Raw genomic sequence first — 24,366 nt, forward strand, 5'->3', positions numbered from 1 at the left:
CAAAGCACCACCCTGTGATCAGGGTAGGGTCTATATCAACCACAGGGGCATCTTCTCCATCAACTGCCAGGTCATCTCTGATGCCAGGGCATTATATTGAATGTTTGTGCTGGATGCCCTGGAAGCTATCACAATTCCACATTTGGCATCTGATGCAACTGTACTAGAGATTTGCCAATGGGGACATCCCCTACGGTCACCTAGTGGGGAATGCTGGTTACACACTGGAGCCATGGCTGATGACACCCATCAGAAATGCACACACATCTGAACAAGAACTCCATAATATGGCACATGCACAGACCAGACTTATAATAGAGCATGTGTTTGGGATGCTCAAGTCATGGTTCCAGTGTCTGGACACATCCGGTAGAGCCCTGCAGTATTCACCAGCTACATGTACCCAAATTGTTTTGGTATGTGCCATACTACACAATATGATCCTGCAGAAACAGCTGCAGCAGGAACAGCATGAGGCTGGGCCACACAGCCCCCACCAATGCCAAGGCCTGCACAGGCACAGCGTGACTCACAGGAGGAACATCCTGAGCCTGACCCAGTAGGCAGATGGAGGCATGCCCAGTATGCCGATGCCATGGCAAAGAGACAGCGCATAGCACATACACTGACACAGTAGGGACCCATGGAATGACACCTCTTTCTGACTTGCACATACAGTAAAAGGGTTGCCAAACATGACACTGTCTGTGCTCAGCCATGTATAGGGAGTGTACTATGTGCATCCAACATAGGCAGCCCTCCAGCACCATCCTCAATCCTGGCACACCCACAAGATAAGTCAATCCACCTACCAATTGCCAAATGGAGTAGAATGTGTCGTTACCTGTATTTATCGTATGGATGTGAGCATGCAAGGGAATTGGGTTCCTGAATGTTATGGCAGCAGATAGTAGACACCCACAGTGGCACCATGACATCTGTAACACATACTGGAGTCACTATGGTAGCCAGTACTACACAGGGTGACAAAACCCACTGCAGGAAATGTTCTGGGTGACATGTGTGTCCATATGAATCACACATGCCAGTCAGGGAGGCTCACATACCCAACAACAGTCTCAGCCAGCAGAAAAGGTGTAGAAAAACCCAGACAGAGTCTGTGCTATGGCCTCTAAATGATGCCTATGGGTAACCTCCCCCCAGACCTACACAGACAGACTACAGCAGGTCAGGCAGTGGGATGTTAGTTCTGAAGGATAGGAAGTCAGACACTAATATGTAGGGCAACCTAAGTTAAGACCTGTAGTACACAGATATGCCTCTAGTCAGTATGCTAGATTAGAATACATAATGAAATGGAGTACCTAACATACCAGTACAGTCATAGCAAATGTGTGCATGTGCCAGGTGTGCCCACCCCCCATCCTATGCAGATATGCAGAAACAGTAAGGTGTGCCCCCAGTCCTGTGTAGAAATGTAAAAACAGTCAGGTGTGCTCCCCCAATCCTGTGTAGAAATATAGTAACAGTCAGGTGCTCCCCTCCAAACCTGTGTAGAAATGTAGTAACAGTCAGGTGTGCCTCCCAATCCTGTGCAGAAATGTAAAAACAGTCAGGTGTGGCCCTCCCTCAACCCTATGTAGAAATGTAGTAACAGTCAGGTGTGCCCCCCAATCCTATGTAGAAATGTAAAACAGTCAAGTGTGCCCCCCATAATCCTATGTAGAAATGTAGTAACAGTCAGGTGTGCCCTCCCACTCCCATGTAGACATGTAGAGACAGTCAGGTGTGCCCCCCACAATCATGTGTAGAAATGTAGTTAACAGTCAGGTGTGCCCCCCCAATCCTGTGTAGAAATGTAAAAACAGTCAGGTGTGGCCCCCCACAACCCTATGTAGATATGTAGTAACAGTCAGGTGTGTCCCCCCACTCCCATGTAGACATGCAAAACAGTCAGGTGCATCCCCCCAATCCTGTGTAGAAATGTAAACACAGTCAGGTGTGGCCCCGCACAACCCTATGTAGAAATGTAGTAACAGTCAGGTGTACCCCTCCACTCCCATGTAGACATGTAAAACAGTCAGGTGTTCCCTCCCAATCCTGTGTAGAAATGTAGTAACAGTCAGGTGTACCCCTCCACTCCCATGTAGACATGTAAAACAGTCAGGTGTGCCCCCCCCAGTCATGTGTAGAAATTTACAAACAGTCAGGTGTGCCCCCCACAATCCTATGTAGAAATGTAGTAACAGTCAGGTGTGCCCCCCCCACTCCCATGCAGACATGCCACACAGTCAGGTCTGCCCCCCCCCAATGCTGTGTAGACATGTAGTAACATGTATGAGTAGGTATAATACGAGTGGAGCACAGATGGCAAGAGGTGGCCAAGATAGCATGATAGGTTGTTGCATTTGCACAATATCCAGGTCTGAGTGTGTTAGGATGGTGTGTGTTTCATAATGTCTGAGAGTGGTCAGTATGTATGCATGTTGAGGTAAGACCTGGTGGCCATTGCCCACTACTGCTGATAACAGGGACAAGACCTCACAACTGCAGTGCCAAAAACAATCCCCACCAGTATAACACATGCAAGCAGTAAGCCACTGTAAATGTGTGGTGGTAATATGTGTCACCATCTGAAAGACTGACATGGCATGTCTGTTGGGCTGGATATACAAGAAGTACACAGCGGAAAGTACCCCAGACATACAGTATATACTGTGTCACTGTGAACTGGTGACACCCTTGGATATGTACATATAGGTATGCATCACAGTAATGAGACCTGTAGTAGGGGATAATGGTGATGTCTGCCTGAACACCTGCAGATCGCAAAGGAGGTAGGACTGATATATTGGGAATCAGCTAATGTACCCACACATGCCAGCATAACTATAATGCCCCATGCATATCTGTGTGTCAGATGCAAGTAGTGTCCATAGCACACATGCACCCAGCCACGCAAACATCATCCACTGGTACCTCTCTGGCAATATCCCTGCTGTTGGGAATGGGTACAGTACAACCTCACCTGTATATGGCAATAGCAGAAGACTGCAGCATGCAGTGCAGGTGTCCCATACAGTTGTGTCTCTAGCTGTATGTAGCATTCTATCAGCATCCTACACCACCTGATCAAGACTGATAGAAGATATTGGCATGAACAACTATCACATCTACCCTGTCGCCCCAGGTGAATAAACTGTATGGTGGCCTGGGACTGTAGGACTGACAGAATGCAATGGCATGCCACACCTGGCCTGCATCAACACCTAATGCCTCACAGGTGCCTGACAAAGACTCTTGTCTCACATGTACTGCCCAATGCATGTTATGTCATGCACACCCAAATAACATAACACACTCCATTTAAGCCATATGCAAGGCCATGTGGACAAACCACAGTAACGTGTCCACCATGTGCAACTGCATGAACTGTGGACCAACACTAACTTGTGATGTGATGATACCCTTATGGAAAGTATCACAGAATGTATGCATAATGTACGGAAGAGGTTAAAATAACAGAGGGGGGTGTGGGAGCATGGGCAGCATGGAATGTGCAGGGTCTGACACCAAGCTGTGTGCACACTATCCTTGGCTGCAAACACATAAATGGGTGGCTACACATGCCCGTACACCACAATAGAGGAAATGTCCTGAACCATGGCCACTGCATCTGGCTAACATGTGCAAATCTGTACAGCTGTGAGGCATTGCCACAGCAAGATAAGGCCATACTGCCATGTTGATGGGTGGATAAGTATGAGATCCTCTGCCAGCACTGTACCAAGGTGCTGAACAGGATACACAAACCCAGCACCAAGTGTCTGCAGCTCCCCCTCCAGAATGGCATAACTTACCATGAATACATAGGTGTCTGCCCACAATACCAGACACAACTGCAGTCACTCTTGTCCCACATGTCATCACTGTGAGCAAGAATGTCCACCTGACAGTACATGAGGACAGAAATCATCACTGTGTATAACAGTACACATGTCTGAATATCTCTGCTAACAGCAGTACCATGCAGCTGAAGCAGCATAGACACAATCACCTACAGTACACACTATCCCCTGCCCAGTTTGTCCCCATATTGCCAAATGATTGACAGATACCCTGCAGAAACAGTATGCTACCTGTAGGTGTACAGCACAAATGTCTGCACTGCAGTGCAAACTACCTGGAATTGTTCCACACATTCAATACAGAAGGGTACACTGGGCATGCTCACACACTTAGAAAAATGAGGGCAATGTCAGCCAACAACATACCGAAAGGTCATACTGGGCATGCTCATACACTTAAACAAATGAAGCCATGTCCGCAAACAACAGTGGACCAGACATACCTGGCATTTGCAGATGTTAGTGCAGACACTCCTCAGTATGCAGCACTCATGCTTTGCACACACACTGGGTAGGAATATAGACATATATTCAAGGACAGCACACTATAAAAAGCCAAATGTAGACCTACACAGATGTGTGGAATAGAGTGACTGTCACAAGGGGCCATCCATTATGAGGCCTGTCTCACACAGCACACAGCCAAATGGCTACAACCACATGAAGTTTGGATGTCATTCAGTTTTGACCTTAGCCAGTGGTATCTGTCAGCATGATGGATTATGTGGTGCAAGTGCTAACTGTGTAACATGACTGTACAAGGAATTAGTCATCTAGCAGCTGTATACACATACCTGTGGAATATAACCCTGCATGTGCCCACATGTGGTGTGTCAACCTCTAGATGAATGGGTTATGACCCTTGCCCACACACTGCCCTCCCCATAGCTGTACTATGACAAGCCTGCTGAGGTCATCCACTTTGAAATACACCCTTGTGAAAGGTGTAGGCTAGTAATCTCTGTGGTGCTTCCTATAACTGCGTACTGCTGAAGTGTGATAAACTAGTTAGGAAGAAGTTCTAATCCCAGACATGGCAACTGTGTGCATGTGTCTCACCGTCTGTGGAGAGAGCAATGCTTTTTAGGTTAATAGCACTCACTACAAATCAAATGCCCTACTTTGTCAAGGCTGCCGATGTCCTACACTGTGATATACACCTTTTGGAAAGCAGCAGCCCAGTAATCTTCATGGCTTGTCCAATACCTGCATACTGCTGTAGTCTAAAAACTAGTTAGGTATGAGTTCTAATCCCAGACATAGCAACTGTGTGTGTGTGTGTGTGTGTGTGTGTGTGTGTGTGTGTGTGTGTGTGTGTGTGTGTGTGTGTGTGTGTGTGTGTGTGTGTGTGTGTGTCTCACCATCTGTGGAGAGAGCAATGCATTTTAGGCTAGTCACACTCACTACAAGTCAAATGCCCTACTTTGTCAATGCTGCTGATGTCATACGCTGTGAAATACACCTTTAGGAAAGTTGTAGCCCAGTAATGTCCATGGCACATCCTATACCTGCATACTGCTGTAGTGTAATAATCTAGCTAGGTAGAAGTTCTAATCCCATAATCCCAGGCATGGCAACTGTGTGTGTGTGTGTGTGTGTGTGTGTGTGTGTGTGTGTGTGTGTGTGTGTGTGTGTGTGTGTCTCACTGTCGGTGGAGAGAGCAATGCTTTTAGGCTAGTCACACTCACTAGGAATCAAATGCCCTACTTTGTCAAGGCTGTTGATGTCATACACCGTGAAATACACCTTTCAGAAAGGTGTAGCCCAGTAATCTCTGTGGCATGTCCTATAACTGCATTCTGCAGTAGTGTGATAAACTAGTTAGGTAGGAGTTCTAATCCCAGACATGGCAACTCTGTGTGTGGGTGTGTCTCTGTCTGCGTAGGTAGTAATGCATTTTAGCCTAGCCGCACTCACTACATTTCCAATGCCCTACTTTGGCAATCCTGCTGATGTCATTCATTGTGAAATACACCTTTGGGAAAGGAGTACTCCAGTAATCCCTGTGGTGCATCCTATAGCAGCTTCATGCTGAAGTGTGATATAGAACTCTGTTAGGAGTTCTATACACACACACGTTGGTTGTGGATGTTTTGTTTGTGTTTCAATGTCTGTGTAGAGAGCAATGCATTTTTGCCTAACCACACTCACTACAATTCAAATACCATACTTTGGCAATCCTGCTGATGTCATCCAATGTGAAATACATCTTTGGGGAAGGAATACTCCAGTATTCTCTGTGGTGCATCCTGTAACTGCATAGTGCTGTAGTGTAATAAACTAGTTAGGTAGGAGTTCTAATACCAGACATGACAGGTGTGTGTGCATGCGTGTGTGTGTGTGTGTGTGTGTGTGTGTGTGTGTGTGTGTGTGTGTGTGTGTGTGTGTGTGTGTGTGTGTCTGTGTTTGTAACTCATATCCTGTGTGGAGGTGGGTGTGAGTGTGTAACAACTGGGCTCAATATGGAGTAGGTTTTACAAATTTCTTATATGGTGGCCCTAGTATATATCACAATGTCCACCATACATGGATAACAGATGTGAAATAGCTGAGAGTCAGGGGTGCAAATCCATACCCATACATGTGACATCAAGGCCAGGCAAACAAAGTTAGCAACTCTAGCATTACCCAGAGAATACTCTCAAACCATGTCTCATACACACTTGCCTAGACAATAGCTGCTATGTTGGTAGTACCCTGCATATTGCCCACTGATAGTAACTTTGGTGTGATTGCAGTGGGCTACAGAGGGCATGGCACCCTGTCCATCTGTGCAATAGGAACATATATGCTGACAGTGCACCTTCCCCATGTTCCCCAGTGGACACCTGCAACACCTGTGGTGCCATCAAATATGACCCACAAAGGACATACCATGCCTGAAAACCGGGAATGCCGGTATCATGCTATCAATGTAGGTGCAGGGTAAACCTGCTGTTAATTGCCACTTCCCGCCACATGAGGCCAGGACTGGCACATCTGATGATAATCTGTGTACACAACATGGGCCAGACACCCCAGCTACAGTTCCACATGTCACTGTACATGCATGTGGGAGGTGTGCACATCCCAGACACCATCCATATCATGGACTAAGGAACACTACATGGCAAGCAATGCACAGCATTGGCGACACACAATAGTCACCCAGGTGACTGGATGATGAATACAATACCCACCTGTATGGGCAAATCCTAAAACTACACTACTGAGCCACAATGCAGACCAGTGTCATGCTGGCTGATGCCAAGGTTTACCCATCACCTAACCTTGTATAGTTGTCTGGCACAGTCAACCACTCCACACTCAAGAAGCAATGCACCCATGCATGTCAGTACTGGCAGTGTGCGTGTGTGTGTGTGTGTGTGTGTGTGTGTGTGTGTGTGTGTGTGTGTGTGTGCGTGTTCTATGATGCGTATGATCACACTCACACTCACTACAACCCCCATTGGCATAATGAAGCATGCTGTCCAATGTCAGACACCTTCGCATACCCTTTGCCCATATAACCACTGTATGACCCTTGTGGTGCATGTGATACATGCACAGTAATGTGCTGTGGCAATCTCACTAGTGATGAGTTGTATTCCTGTCCTTGCCATGTGTGTCAATGTGTGTGCATCCCTGTGAGAGTGTGGCTATTTTGATACTGGCACCTGTTCATGCGGACAAGCATGTGTACAACACTTACCATATAGCTACCTTATCCCTGTTGCAGATGCCACTCACCATCACATATATGTTTTGAGGGCTCCTCCACGTGTAACATATGTGGCACATCTGATAACTGCAAAGAAATGTGATCGCATTACATAGTTGTCAGGGGTTTGATACCCTGTGCCAGTAGGTGTGTGACACAAACATGCTTAAGTTTTACTCTTCCACACCTCCCTGATTTTACTTTGCCTCTGTCTGCCTCTCTCACTCCCTCTCTGGTGGATGTGGAGACCTACACCTGCTTTTCTTAGGATGCAGCATGCGTGTTGTAAGTGATGCTCATGATCAGCTTATGGTCTCTGCACGAATTGCAGCCCTCCTCTAGCCAATTGCATGTGGAACAGCTGTAGTAAAATTCCCATAGCCAATTGCATGGAAATACACTCCAATATCTAGGAACATCATGTTGGTGTTGACCTTTTCATTCACTGTGAGCAGGAACTAGATCTTTTGTTTGGCAAACAGCATAACAGATGGATTGGGAATTTACCTATAACAACATACACTGTGGTAACAGGCCAACACACAGGAAAGGGATGTGCCTGACTTGACTACAGACTTTAATTGCTGCCATACTGCAATTGGTGTAACGGTTTAACAGGGTGTGTGTGGATATGGCTGTCCTACATGTTTTAATACCTGTCATGTCAGTGCTATGTTTATCAGGAAACCCACATCAGTGGGGTCATCTGCAGACTGGGCAGTATGTGGTGCCTTTTGTTTCTTGTGTGACGAACAGAGCACCTATCTGTGAACTGCAGAATGTAATGAGAGGATTGCAGTGTGTAGATGATGACAGCCATGAGTGTTACTGACTTCATTTCCCTGATAGGACATATATTGCAACAAACCCTGTTACAACAGTAAATGTATGAGGTTATCACAGCAACATGTCAATAATGGCCCTGTGTTTGTGCCTCCAGCAACAACTCTGCCAACCTTTGTACATATGTTATGCATTAAGAGGTGCATATGTGCTGTACACCAACATCATATCTGATAACAAACCAGTGAGATATCAGACGGCTACACATGTTATGTACAGTAGGGGTTATATTTGATGACATAACCTGGATATTGTGTGTACAGTACTGAGGTCTGTGTACTTATGGTGATTGTTGACAGTGTGCATATTGTTAATATGTACCTTGACTTGTATACAGACTGTGGTGGATGTCATTGTTCTTGATCCTGTTCTATCTGATTGTTACATGCTGCTCCACTCTATGTTACCCAATCAGCTTACATGTTTGTAGGGCCAAACACACACATGTCCGATACCACAGACATGCAGTGGACCACAATGTCTTGTGGCCCATTATATGTGGGGTTAGTGTTTGAGTGGCACATATGAGGATGGTGTTGAACAGATAGTCCATATACTGTAATAGTACACTAGCTTACCATATGTAGCTGTGGCTGTGTTCACATTGGTTGTGGTTATGTACTTTCACACAGGTGTCCATTACTCTGTGCTGTGACATGCCTGTAGAGCCTGCTATATATGCAGGCACATGTGTATTCCCCCATAGGAAATGGAGGCCAGTGTTGAGCCAGTCTGCCTGTAGCCTGCACTGTGCTTTGTTACATGCCTAGGAGCATGGTGTACTTACCCAGTGAGATGTCATGTCCAGATACTTGCCAGATGTACTGCTGCTGGGCCACCATAACAGTGATGTATGTCAGACAAAGCAGTGGGATGCTGTAAATATGTATGTCAATAACTAGTGGGTAGTATGTGGCCAAGACACCTCTGTACCAGTGGTTATTATGTGTCAGGACAGACAGGGGGTTGTGAATGCATAACCTATGGAGGCATACGTATACCAGTAGTTATGTGTTATACCCATCTACATGGCTGTTAACATCCACATTGTCAGGTTTGGTCCACATGTCTTGCACTAAGGGGTTCTGTGTATACCTCTGGACTGTCCAGAGTGTGTCAGACTGTAGACATCTATTGGCCATATCTATGTTGTAGTCCACAGGAGCATTACTGTGCTAGCAGTGGTAATGTACTATGATGTCCTTAGGATGTCTGTCAGTAGCCAATGGTGCACATGTTAAAAGCAGATGTGACCTCCCACACACACCATGTCTGTGAAGACAACCACTATTACAGTAGCAATAGTCTACAAATATACCTGCAATACATATCCGACATCTCCTTTCACTATGAAGTTGGGACTACTGAGGCTGAAGAAGGGCTCCACTCCATGTTTAGGACATATGGCGAACATATATGTATATCTAATTATCCATATATCTATATAGATATATAGACATATAAATATTGACATATATAGATGGATATGTACATGTATAAATATATATATATATATATATATATATATATATATATATATATATATATGTATATATATATATATATATATATATATATATATACATATATATATATATATATATATATATATATATATATATATATATATATATGTACATATGAAGGAATGCACACATGGCCATATATAAGTAGCACTATAAAGATGTGTATGCAGACATATGTATGAGTATACATGTGTATTTACATGTACACATATATAGATCTATTATATGTATATAAGCATATTCCTGAAATGAATAAATCTCCTGGTTGTGTATACCCTCCCAGAGGTATCTCACAGTATGTATCTGCTATGTGTACATTATGATAAAACAACATATGTGATGCAACAGTCATATTAACAATGACTACACAATTTAGGAAGTAAAGGCAATTGTTCAATACTACTCAATATGTGCATTGACAGCTATGTTGTTAAAACAACAGCTGTCTTCACAGTGGTCATGGCGTAGTGGCCAAGTGTTGTGACTGTAGTGTACAGGGTCCTGGGTTCAAGACCTGCAAGGGCTGTTCATTTTGTTGCTTGGCAGAACAAGGGCTATCAGATAGAGAGTGGTTAAGGCAGTTTTGAGCAGCTTTAAGCAGGTTTGCACGGGTTTGTGTGAAGCTAAGCAGTCCTAAGCTATGGGTAAATGTACGGGCACTTACACAGTGTAGTCTTTGCTTACCAGTGTGCAAAGCAGCTTAGCTGTTATATTACACCAATCTTGAGACTTGCTAAGCATGGTTTAGCCCTGTTAACCAGGTCACACCACCTAGTCTGATAACATAGCAGGGTAATGACATCTGTAATAAGTGTATGTAATGCCATGTACAATACATGTGCCTATGTGCTGTCATTACAGTAGCAAGGGGTGTGAGTGTCATGTGTGGCACACAGATGTAAACGAGGCCTATTCAGCACTGTTATCCATTTGAATGTGTTACATACAGAGGTAGTAGCCCAGGGTACATGCTGTCACACTGGCATGTAGTGTATCATGGCAGCACTACTGTTGACAGTGCTTACCAGGCAAGAGCAGAGTGCTAAATGTAGAATTGACAACAGATAGTGTTGTTGCTGCCCATAGGTGAGGCATAATAATGCAACACCCTACTATGTGTGTGGTATGTGCATGAGATGCATATCCCTGTAGTACCACTGTTTGGGTATACTATGGGTTGTATTGCAGTTGTGGCCAATGTGTGATGGTGGGTTTGACAGAGTGTCATCATGGGTTTCAGGGAGTACAGTATCCACTGGGGGATGTGGGTGCTGTGTACACTGTCATTACACCAAGGTACACCGGTATATGTCCCATGTACCACGTTATGGTTACCCCTGTCACCATCAACCATACAGGTAACTGTTACCACAATCCAAGCCAGTTATGTATGTGATGTGTGCAGCCTACACCTGTAACACATTGGACAAACAGTCAGGTTAGTTGGGAGCGATAGGGCCTGGTATCTCGGATGTGTGTCTGGCTGTTATGTGTCTGTAAATGTGTATATGACAGTATGTCACACAATATATTGTCCAAATACACCCATCCCATGCCCCATTAGGACACTGTACATATCTGGGGATGTTCTGCATGTAACATGTAACCTAGGACACACCTCACCCTAAATGCTGTGTAGTGTGTGCAATGTAAGCCACACACTTCAGTATCACTACATAGTTAGGTAGGGGTCTACTCCCAGTGTTGCCAAGTAACAGTGTGCATGTATGTGGATGGGTCTACATAAGGTTTCAGTTTATACATGCCTCAGCAGGCCACCCATCCATGTGGCACAGGCAATAACCGATTTAGTAACCTGTGACATGTGTTCAACTGTATCCCAGATATGTTACAGCCATGGTGTCACCACAGTGACATAGCTCGTTGTGGAATATGACTGCATACCATCCTTGTGCTGCCACATGTACACCTACAACACAAATGGATAACATTATAGAGACCACATCTAACCAGTGTTACTAACAGCTATAAGGCATCATTGCTGGATGGCTACACTACCTGCCATATACACATTGCAATCTACTCCCTACAACATGTTACACTGCAGTACTGTGGTACACTGTAGTACAGTCACCGTGTGCATCAGAACTATATCAGCCTGTTTTTGCATTGATGGTATGGTTGACAGGGATGTGGCACAGGTATCATCATATGCACAGGGCATCCTAGTGCTGACACACGTACACCTACAACACAAATGGATAACATTAAAGAGACCACATCCAACCAGTATTACTAATGGCTATAAGGCATCATTGCTGGATGGCTACACTACCTGCCATAGATGCATTGCACTCTAATCCCTACAACATGTTGCACTGCAGTACTGGGGTACACTGTTGTACAGTCACCGTGTGCATCAGAACCATATCAGCCTGTCCCTGCATTGATGGTATGGATGACAGGGATTGGGCACAGATATCATCATATGCACAGGGTGTGATGTTGGTTTGCCAGAGGCCAAAGGTAGCTTATACATTTGACACCATGTGTATGGGTGAGAGGTGTATTGTGGAGAGCTGAGTGAGGTGATGTTGTGTGTGTAGGTATGGGGTTGCCCTAGGTGTGTTTGCATAGTGTGTGGGTATGCATGCACACAGTTCTACCATGTGGCTGCCCTACACCGATGTTTATGGACAGCTACAGACCAGACCTGGCAGGGAGTGCAGTTCACTGCCTCCAGCCATGGACATGTGGACTGTGCCTGCCAGGGGTTCCTCAGGCACGTCCATGTACAGGCCTCAATGTGCTACTCTCACCTGCTGATGACAATGGTCTGCTGGTACCATGTCCTTCCTGGGACTGGCCAGGACAATGTGCATATGGCCTGCTGTGGTGTGGTGTGAACAGCACACCCCACACGCTGCTGGGGCTGCTACTGCCACTACAAGAGCCCCTTGGTTTCCTAGCACATCCAAGTTGACTCCCAGTTGTTGGTGTTGCTGACCCATGTCCATGTGGGCGTTGCCGCATCCCCACCACACATTGAAGCATGGACACACCACAGCCGATGAGGGCCATCATCTCATCATGTCGTCTATCTGTGTGCTCGGTATAAGCATGGATGGCACCCAACAGTTCGCTCTGCAGCCTCAGGCCCTGTCTAGTGTAACATTCCATACATGCCTGGGCTGCCATTACAACATGTAACATGCACCTGCTGGTACCAGCTATGTTGCTTATGCCAGGGGCATGATGTCTAGCAGCCCTACCATGAGCACCCTGGTACATCTGCCTATATGGTGCCTGCCAGCCATCCAGCTCTGCCTGCTGTGACCAGACACAGTAGGCATGTTTACCACACTTCCCTGTGCACTACCACCAAATGTCAGCTGTTCCTCTGCTATGGCCACTGGTGATGGGATATGTGTAGGCATTGAAACTGTGTGCAGGGTTGGGGTGGCTAAAAGGGGGATGTCAAATGTCGGTGCAGTGTCGGCCCCTGACAAACCCACCTGTGCCTCAACAGTACTATCATCATATTTGGTGTCTGTATGGTCACCAACATCAGATTGCATGCAGGAGGGACCCTGATCCACCTCGCCACTTGTGGGGGAAAACAATAAACGCACTTTAAAAACTGTACAGCATTGCTTAACAGTACACACACACACACACACACACACACACACACACACACACACACACACACACACACACACACACACACACACACATACACACACACCTCCATAATACTTCCCTGTCCATGGCTTTACAGACAGTCCCAGGTATATGTCCATGTGTTACCCCATCCTGCATCACACTTGTTAGCATACACACATAGATACCATTCATTAACATCTCAGTCCTCTAAATGCCCACACAAGCGGCCACAACACAAGGCCTGTTGCTACTTTACCTGCCTGACCTGTGTATAGTGGTTTTACATGAACTCACTGCTGTCATTTGGTATGCACCCTCTGCATGCCCAGAAATGATGTGCATGGCCCCTATATGTATGGGCTACTATGTTGTATCCATAATATCTCACACTGGTGTGTCATGTGTATGTAATGCTCAGTACATGCCAGATATGCTGCCCCTTCAGCCTATCATGTGACAACTGTAATATTTGGATACACTCCCTGGTGTTGACTAGTACTTCCCCAATGCATCTGTAAAGCTGCCTATGTGGGTTGTAGGTGACCTCTCTGCTGACTGCAATATTAAGGGTGTACCTGGTGTCTACCTTCCCTCTGGATGCCTGTTCCATGCTACAGACCATATTATACTATTTGCTGTTCTGTGATTACACACATGACAGGTATTCCTGATGTGCAATGTGGCAGTCCATGTCCATGTAATGTATGGTCCCACAGGGAGGTACAGCCATATGAACACCCAACAATCACACATGTGCATACATGGCAACCCACACAAACACACACATGCACACATGCATCCTACATGCATCTACCTCCCTCCACTTCACCAGAGTGACCCTGCAGACAAACTAACCACCAGGATGCACACACACACACACACACACACACACACACACACACACACACACACACACACACACACACACACACACACACACGCACATACAGGTGAGGTTGCACAATGATAGTACACACAGTCCTCCTATTACCCATCTGCAGAACATATGGTACAAAACAGCATGCACTTCAGCTATAGTCAATCCATGCTAGCAACAGTATACATGTGTGTGATGGATGTGCTGTGTCATTAGGTAATGCCCTTTCGCCTGGATACCACTGCACCCATGTACACAGTATTGCTGTGCACTTGTTCTGCACCCTGCCATATACTGTGCACCACAACTCACAGGTATACAACCCATTGCGGAATGTGTAGTACTGTGTCAGTTATGTCAGCTTTACTTCTCACAGCCCCTATGTTTTTCAGCATCACATACCTGGGATGATATAAGGACAGTTATCATTGGTGAATGCATGATACTTGATTTACAGCTGTCAACATCAACAGACCATGACCATTCCATTTCTCTTACACTGACAACCATCAAACCATACCATGGCTAAGAGGGGTGCACACACTTTTATTGATTTGAAACACACATCTTTGATCTACCATGGGACCACATCACCGCATATCATAGCAGTACATGAGCCCGATATGTGACAAATGCCCTGTACTTTCACATGCAGTGTCTGCAGTTTATGTTAGGTGTGTGGCTGCTGAGCACAATGCATGCACACCGTGTGGGCATATGTATGCACACACTTATCATGATGGTTTATCACACCTCTTGTTGTGTGTACTACAGCAGTCACTGCTCCTGGCAGGGGTATACCAGCATGGGCCATCTGCATTTGCCAGTGTATGTTCAGTCTGCCCTACACATGTCCCCCTATTCTGCATGACTGCAAGGTCTACTCATTTGCACATCCCATGGTGTTCATACACTGCCATCACTATTGCTGTGTGGGTAGGGTGATGGCTGCCACAGGTGCTGAACCTGACTATGTGCAGAAAGAGCCATTCCTAGAATCCTTAGGATCCCTGCTGCAATGCACTGGGGTGTCATGCTGAACCCCCCTTCAGCTTTTATGCAAATGCATGACAAGTAAGCCCTACACGTGTGTCACTTTGCAGTGTCCCATACACTGAATGCCACATGTTGCAGCCTAGACCCAGTTGATAATGTGGACTACTATAATGCTTTATGCCATAGTGTATCTCTGCAGCAGTTGCCATTGTCCTACATGTATATACACTGGTGTTGCACTGTATATGGGTATTGTTCCAAACATGTCCCTACTGTAGGCCATGTCTACCACCAGTTATGTTACTCCCTGTGGACACATTCTGCAATGACAGGATGTTAGTTTTCATGCAGGTGTCTGACATACCCTTCCAATACACCATCATGGTCACCCCTGTGACACCGTGCATTTCACAGCAACAATACATGCACATGTACAGCATGCATTCAGGGTAGGTGTGTCAGATGTGTGCATGGAATATGCCATCACCATTATGTATTGACAAGCATCTACATAAAGCATACTCACCAGCTACAGGTTGCTGCCTTGATGATATCCCAGAGGGATCTACATAAGAGGGTGAGAGATGCAATGTCAGTGGCCACACCTGTGGCAGTGCTACAGGGTGGGTGCAGTATTACAATACATCAATGGTACATTCCCATGATACTACCACATATGGACATCTGTTTATCCCTACAATGCAGCAACACAATATATCTATGACACATCCGATATGCATGATCTACCTGTACCAATGCGGATGTATACACAACAGTGGTCTACTGATGTGCCCTGTGTCCTTTCCTGCATGCTCCTCGGCTGGTGTGTGGGTGACACCCACCTCCATGAAGGAGTCCAGCTGTTGACGGCTGTCCGGATGGGCAGGTGTCATGAGGCTGGCCAGGAGCTCCTCCACACATGTCAGGGGAGATGGATGGCATGGCCTCCCCTGTGGTGAGGTGAACCCCCTGGACTGCAGCAGCACGCCAACGAGCATTGTGAAGCAGGTCAGTACAATGATGCCAGACCTGCTCATAACTGTGATTGTGCAGTCCGACTTCATTGACCCTGTGGACTAGGTCATTCCACAGGGCAGTCCACTCCTGCTACTCATGCGCAGCCCTGCTAAACAGCACTGGATAGTGCTGGATCAAGTGTGATATCAGCACATCATTCTCCACTTGGGAATAGGTGGGCAACTGTGCATGTGCCATCTTGGCTGAAAGACATAAATATGGAAACAGGTCTGAGCAACTCATACAGCAAGGTTACCACAGTTTGTAATACACATCTCAGTCACCCCCACACCATATCAGCTTCAACAAACTGTACACACAACTCATTAGGTATGGCTACAGTTTACCTACCAGTAGGACAGATATTGTATTGTACCACACTTTCTGTTATGTGACTGTAGCCATGTCCCCTGTGTGGACACTATCATTGCTGGCCTGTTACAGACTATTCACCTGCATGACATTGTCAGGGCCACTATGATTCCATATATGCCAGTGGTATGGATGCTCTAGGATTGCTGCACATCTGACATTCTGTTATTGGGGATATCTATGCATGCTGTTGGACATGTACTGGGATTGTGTAGAGATATTACTACCAACATATGCTCTATAGCAGTGACACAATAACATGTATATGTTCTATTGGCCAGCAGATCCACCTCTCCAAACCTATCTTCCCATCATACCTGGCCACATTACATGTGTGTCCCACCCTGGGGCCTCCTCATGTACTGGTCCAGCAATACCATTAGGTGGAACCACCCAGGAGATGTTGCTCCCCCCCCTCGGGGCACACACAGACATGTTTCTGTCCCCTGATATCAGGTTTAGGGTCTGTTCCATACCTGGCTCCACAGACACATGTGGGATGTGCTACATCAGTCTGAGGCACCAAGTACACATTCACAGGGCCAGCAGCTCCTCCTGTTCAGCCTCCAGACCAGGTACCTTCAGGACGTGGACTGCTGTTGTAAGTAGGAGTGGGTGGGAGGTTTGTTCCCATTGTGCCCATATTGGGACCCATGGGGCATCCACATCACAGACCACACACACCATCCAGGGTGTTTACCCATCACATGTGTCACATACCACCCCTGTAGACTGTCCTCTATATCTACCAATCTTGACAATCTCCACAAGTGCACCTGGCATACTTTCCCATATTCCCATTGCATACATCACAGATGGGGCAATGTGGTCCCAACAAGGGACTAACATGTGACATACCTGTCCATGTTGCACACACTGCCAGCTGTAGATATTTGTGTGTATTGCTATGTGTGCTGGTGCCTCACACATATTACGCATCACTGTGGTAGTAATATAGGGGACATGTCTTTACATACATATATGTTTGTGTGTGTATTTGTATATATGTAGACATGTGCATATAGGTAAATATCTATATATGTATAGACATATGTGATGTATATATGTGCACATATATATATGTCTACACATGGGTATCTCTATATTTGTGTACATACATGCTGATATACATATATATATCTTTATATATTATATATGTCACATATGTACACATATGCATACCTACATGTGGGGTACATTCAGACATCAGCTCCACAATCTCACAACACCTTCCTGCACAGCTGCATTGTTCTGCCTTGCTACAACACAGACAGATGCCACATATGGACACGACCTGACATTAGGGGGTATATGTAGGACCCGATTGCAGGTAACCCTATTACACACCTATGGCATTCTGGCATGCTACATTAGAGATTAACCTGAGTATACTGCCAGTGGTGGGCCATGGGTCTCACATGTCCATCATAATGGCATTAGTTCCACCACCAGCTATTGGCCACATAATATACATACTTCCCATTACACAACACACACTATGATGGCTTACATCTTGTCAGTCAGTGCTGACCTGCACAGTTAATGGCTATGGCCCACTACCCACAGGGACATACACTATTGTCCATAGCATTTGTTCAGTTGAACATCATCTCAACAATACCCAATGGCACATATAAATCATTTCACATCATCTATCCCATTATTATGGACCAGGTACTACATTCTATTACATGCATATATACTTCACATACCTGTTGTGGGAATGATGCCTTGATGAATGAATGCTGGCTAAATGCCCTTGCCTTAGGCTTTTTTTTTTTTTTTTTTTTGAAGTTTTTTTTTGTCTCTCTCTCTCTCTCTTGGCTTTAGTAGGTGATGCACATGACCAGGTGATGGCCTCTGCACCAATCAGTGTCCTTCACTTGCTTACTGCATGCAGCTTGCTGTGTAGTACTTCCAATTACCACTGTAATGGCAACCACGTACTATAAATCCCTACATCATGTGGGCGTGGTCCCTTTACCTTTCCTGTGTGATGGACATCCTTACTGTGTGTGGGCATCAGTGTTACAGACAGCAGGTAGCAATACATCTTACAGGAGATCTGGCACACTCAGGCCAGGTACATATTTGTAGGAGGTTCCAGAACTACAAACAGAGTGTGAGTAGAGTTGGGTTATGCTTTGTATAATACTGGTGCTACAGAGTTTGTGTGTACATACTAGTTTACCTTGGAATACAGTCTGTCTGCATAGCTCTCAACTGTGGGGTTATCCTCTTGGTGGCCAGAGGTGTGCCTATCATGTTTTGTTTGTCCACCACACAGGTCCTGTGTCAGATATTTCATTGGCAGTGTGTGTGTGTTGAGTGCTATCTGTACATGGCTAAATCCATTTATGATTCTAACCTCAAATCTCTGACTAAGGGTATGTTGCAGGCTATCCTGTAACACCAGCGACTTGCTTAATGTATGGCAACAGTTTTCCACATATGGGCCTGTGTTCCAGCCTTTGCCCTCCACCTACATAGCAAGCTTTGCACATATGACATGCTGTCAGAGATTGTACTGTAGTGGGCTGTGAGTATATCACACTGCCATTTCTGCCATCAATCCACTGCTGTTGTATCCCCCACACATATGGTAGGGCTGGGCCATATATGTGTGGGTTTCATCTACACAATACATTATGCACTCCAGAGGCCAGTGCATGTAACAGTGGTATATGGCCCTCTATTATTGAGTCTGGGGGGGTGGATGCACCATAAATAACCTAAGCTGTTACAAAATGTGGGGGTATCAGGGGTGAGCTGTCTTAAGGTTTCTGGATGTACACTACCATACAGTTAACCTATATTTACATTAGTTACATAAATTGGATTAATGCAGGCCTACAGCCTCCTGCCATACAGACTGTTCAGTTTGTCAGTGTGCGTGTGATGGCATCAGTTATGCCTTGTTATGTAACAGCTACATCCCATTTAGTCAACTGAAGTCTTTACCACCTAGTGATTATGTACAGAGTGTAGATAGTGGGTGCTGAATTATACACCTGCATTACTTAGTGTTAATTGTTTGGTATCCTGTGGCCCAGTCTGTCTTTACTATTGTACTATTTGAAGGAGTTGGCCTGGAAAGCAACAGTTGTGAAGCTTTCCAGACAACTGTATTAGTATAACTGTTTCACAGTTGCATTACTCTGTTTATATGGATGTCAGTGTCTGAACAGCTATATGACAAGGCATATAAAACTGTAATAGTACACAAATAAAGGTTTTCCATTTACACAAACCTGTGTGTGGTGTTATATCCTAAAACCTCTCTGTGGGTATATGTTGCAGGCAATGATTGCTATCTGTGTGGGTGGCTCATACAGTGTCCAGTTATTAAGGTGTTAACTGTAGGTATAGTGGCTGTTCCATATTGTGTGCACCTTCTACATATATATCTTACTGTACATATCTGTGTGTGTATGTGTAGTCACATGTATCTCTCTCTCTCTCTCTCTCTATATATATATATATATATATATATATATATATATACATGGGTCTACCTGAGATGGTCGACAAGCCATTTGATCGACTTTCAATTGGTCGACAATTCATTTGGTCGACAGGCAGATTTGCCCCCTTCCCCAATGTTGTGCGACCCTGGAGTTGATATATATAGTTAGGGGTGTGTGTGGGGGGCACAGCCCCCCACATTGGGGGGTGTGGAGGGTGAAGCCCCCCACATAAAACTGCTTGTTGACCAAATGAACTGTCGTCCATGTGATAGGGATCCATGTATATATATATATATATATATATATATATATATACATGTGTGTGTGTGTGTGTGTGTGTGTGTGTGTATGTCTGCATCTGCATGTATGTGTCTGTGTATATGTATCCTGAGGATGTTGATAGCTTCCACATTGTACATTTCCTATGGGAGCCAGACTGTACTGCATGATATGTTACCAATACCAGCCTGACATCATACAGGTGGGATGTAGTACTGTTAACATCTTGTGCCCATGTTGTTTCAGGTCATGGTTATGGGATCTGCAACACTTGGTAGTGTATTGCAGGTGGACGTGTTTGGCTGTGGAGGGTATACCTATTCGTACAAGCCAAACTTACATAGCCAAACTGGAAGCAAAGCTCTCTCCACCCAAGATTGTGCTAGACAGTCAAGAGGAGAAGGTTAACACCCACACTACACCTCAAGCAACACATAGCCCTTCTAAACTCATACCACCCACACCCACACATAGCAACACTAAATCCACATATGCAGAGGCCCTTAACTGTAGCATACCCAAGCAACAAGGACTTCCGAAGTTGAAACACAAACACCAATCACAACCAAAGTGTCACATAACTCACAACACCAGTGTGCCACCCAGAAACAGCCCCTAAGGCAAGACAAAATACCTAAAACTTTAGTCATAGGTGACTCTATAGTCAGGCACAGTGATATCCCACTCACCAGGCTGAACAAGGAGAACATTACAGTGAGCTGATGGTCGGGTGCCAGGATCCGCCACATAACTCATGCACTCAGGTCACTCTACAAGTACAAATGTGACTCTGTCATTGTCCATGTTGGAGTGAATGACTTGAGACATACTTCCCTGGACTACATGAAAAGAGACATGGAAGAGCTCTTGAATCATGTGGCCGAGGCAGGTATAACCCTAGCCCTGAGTAGCATCCTGCCTTCGCCCAGAATGATACCACAATATAAGGACAAAATGATTGACTTCAACAATTGGCTAAGCTTCTGGTGTCATTCAAAGGGGATCCAGTATCTGTCTGCCTGAGACGACATGATCAACAGACCACAATGCTTTGCCAGAGATGGTCTGCTCCTATCACCCCTGGGATTCAGGTTACTGGCAAAGGCTCTTGTCAACCCTATAGTGCCTTTTTTAGGCAAAGTTCAAAGGACAAAACCACCACCATAACAGCTACAAGCATGCAAAATCTGAAGGTAATGCTACTCAGTGCTAGAAGTCTAAACCTCAAAATGCACTCTCTTGAGGCACTCTTAAAAATGGAGAACATCGATATCTCTGCAGTAACTGAGACCTGGTTCAAGGCTCCATAGAGCACCCCTGCAATACCAGGCTAAAACTCTTACCACACTTTTCGGCCAAAAAACCAGGATCAAAACACTAAAGGTGGAGGAGTGTCCATATTCCCCAAGGATATTCACACTACCAGGTTAGTTGCCCAACACAATGCGTTTGAAATTCTCCAGGTTCAACTAACACTAGGTCAGACTGCAATCCAAATTGTAGCTTCTATAGATCCCCCACCATGCCCCAAGATTCTCACTACACCTTTCTAAACATACTGGAAAATAACAATATACAACCAAACACCCTAATACTGGGTGATTTCAACTACCCTGCCATTAACTGGGAAAACTACTCATGTACCGATACCTTTGCCCAACAGTTCTTGGAATTCATAAAATCCAATGCCCTGGATCAAATAATCCATAGTCCCATCAGGGGCTCCAATATCCGAGACCTGGTCATTACCAACATGGGAAATCGATGCTCCACACCTATGGTCACCCCCTCGTTGATCAGGTCAGACCATAAGCTAATCACCCTTAACATCCACATCCAACCCCCACCCAAAAAGGAAACCTCCATAAAAAACTTCTCCAAAGCCAACTTCATGCTACTCAAGTCAGAAGTTACAAACTTCATGACACTCATGCAGACAGGAACTGAAAGTTCGACTGCTGAGTCCTACACTAAGGCACTGTAAAGGCACATCCACTCATGCATGAATTGTGCCATCCCAAATAGAACCAAGATGTTCTCCTCCAAAAAAAGGAGGTGGTTCCCTGCCATAGACAAACTTTACAACAAAAAGAAGAAACTGTTGCAGAAAAGAAGAATATCCCAGGATACAAAAAACTCCCTAAACCAGCCTCAGTAAGAAGCTTGGATCCCCTCATAAAATTCTCCAAAGCTAGTTATGAAAATAAAATTGCCAAAGATTCCAATGACAACCAGAAGGCATTCTATAACTATGTCAAGAATCTAAATGGCAATGCTCAGATCTGCTCTGAGCTACAACAGAAAGGCATTAAATATACTTATCCCAAGGATATTGCCAATATCCTGGCAGATCGATTCAGTGCTAACTTCACCCTTCTCTCACCCCCTAAATGGCCCATCTCAATACTGGAAGATTACCAAATTCTGGTAATAACGGCCACACAGGTAAAAAATGCACTCTCCAAAGCTAAGAATATCATCCATGGGACCAGATGACATCCTGGGCTGTGTACTACATGAACTACAAAATGAACTGGCCCCTCAACAAAGTGTCATGTTTAATCATACCCTCACCTCAGGCTTCATGCCCATTGAGTGGTGCACAGCTACAGTTATCCCACTCCACAAGGGGGGATCCACCTTGGATCCCAGGGAATACCACCCCATCAGTCTGACGAGCCTGATCTGCAAGGCCGTGGAATGTATTATCATGGAACTTATAAACAAACACATTGGCAACCTTAAAACACTGGACCCAACCCAGTTTGGGTTCGTGAATGGCCGATCTTGTTTCCATAACCTAATTCACTTCTTCTAATCAGTCTCCAGAGCAGTGGACGAGGGTAAGACAGTCCACGCAGCATATTGGTACCTCACCAAGGCCTTTGAAACCATCCCCCACTCTGGAATCATAGATAAACTTACTAAGCTGGGCATTAATCCCTATGTCACTCGATGGGTTGTCAACTGGCTTACTGACAGAACCTACACTGTAAAAGTAGCTGACTCCAAATCCAGCTCCAGACAAGTGACAAGTGGAGTACCTCAGGTTCACTTGTTTGGCATCTACTTCTCTGAAGTACAGGCCAACACTAAGGGACTCTGGCTAACAAAGTTTACAGATGACTGCAAACTGGGAGCCATTACTGAATCCCAAAATGATGTTGATACTCTACAAAAGGGCTTTACTGAAACAGATGCTTGGCGCCAGAGCCATGGGCTCAAGCTCATTGCCAAGAAATGTATAGTTATCCCCTTTGGGAGAAAACATGTTCCCGTGAATTATCACATAGGTGGCAGTACACTAAACACCGAACGTGTGATAAGAGACTTAGGGACACAGGTGGACAGTGGTCTCACCTTCAATAACCACATCGCCACAACAGTCAGGAAATCCTTCTATGTGGCACATTTCATTACTAATGGCTTTTCATCCAGAAAAAAGGAGGTCATTGTTCCACTGTACTCATTCCTCATTAGACCCATTATAGAATACAATGCCCATTTGGTATGTACCTCTCAAGACATCTGCAACAACTGGAAAGGACACAGAAATATCTCACTAAAAGAATCACAGGTCTAAAGCAGATGCCCTATGCTGACCTCCTTAAAAAACTCCAGTTATACTCTGTCGCATATCGTCTACTTTGAGGCGATCTCTGCTTAACATACAAGGCCATGTCAAACCCAGAGTTGTTGGACATACTACACTTAAAGCAATCCCAATCCCACAGAGCCACACACTCCAGGGATCCAAACCTTGTCATCACAATAAAAAAACATGCTGGAGGGA

This window comes from Protopterus annectens, chromosome 4.part1 (genome assembly GCF_019279795.1).
Source record: "Protopterus annectens isolate FY-2018-M chromosome 4.part1, PAN1.0, whole genome shotgun sequence".
Classification (NCBI taxonomy): Eukaryota; Metazoa; Chordata; order Ceratodontiformes; family Protopteridae; genus Protopterus; species Protopterus annectens.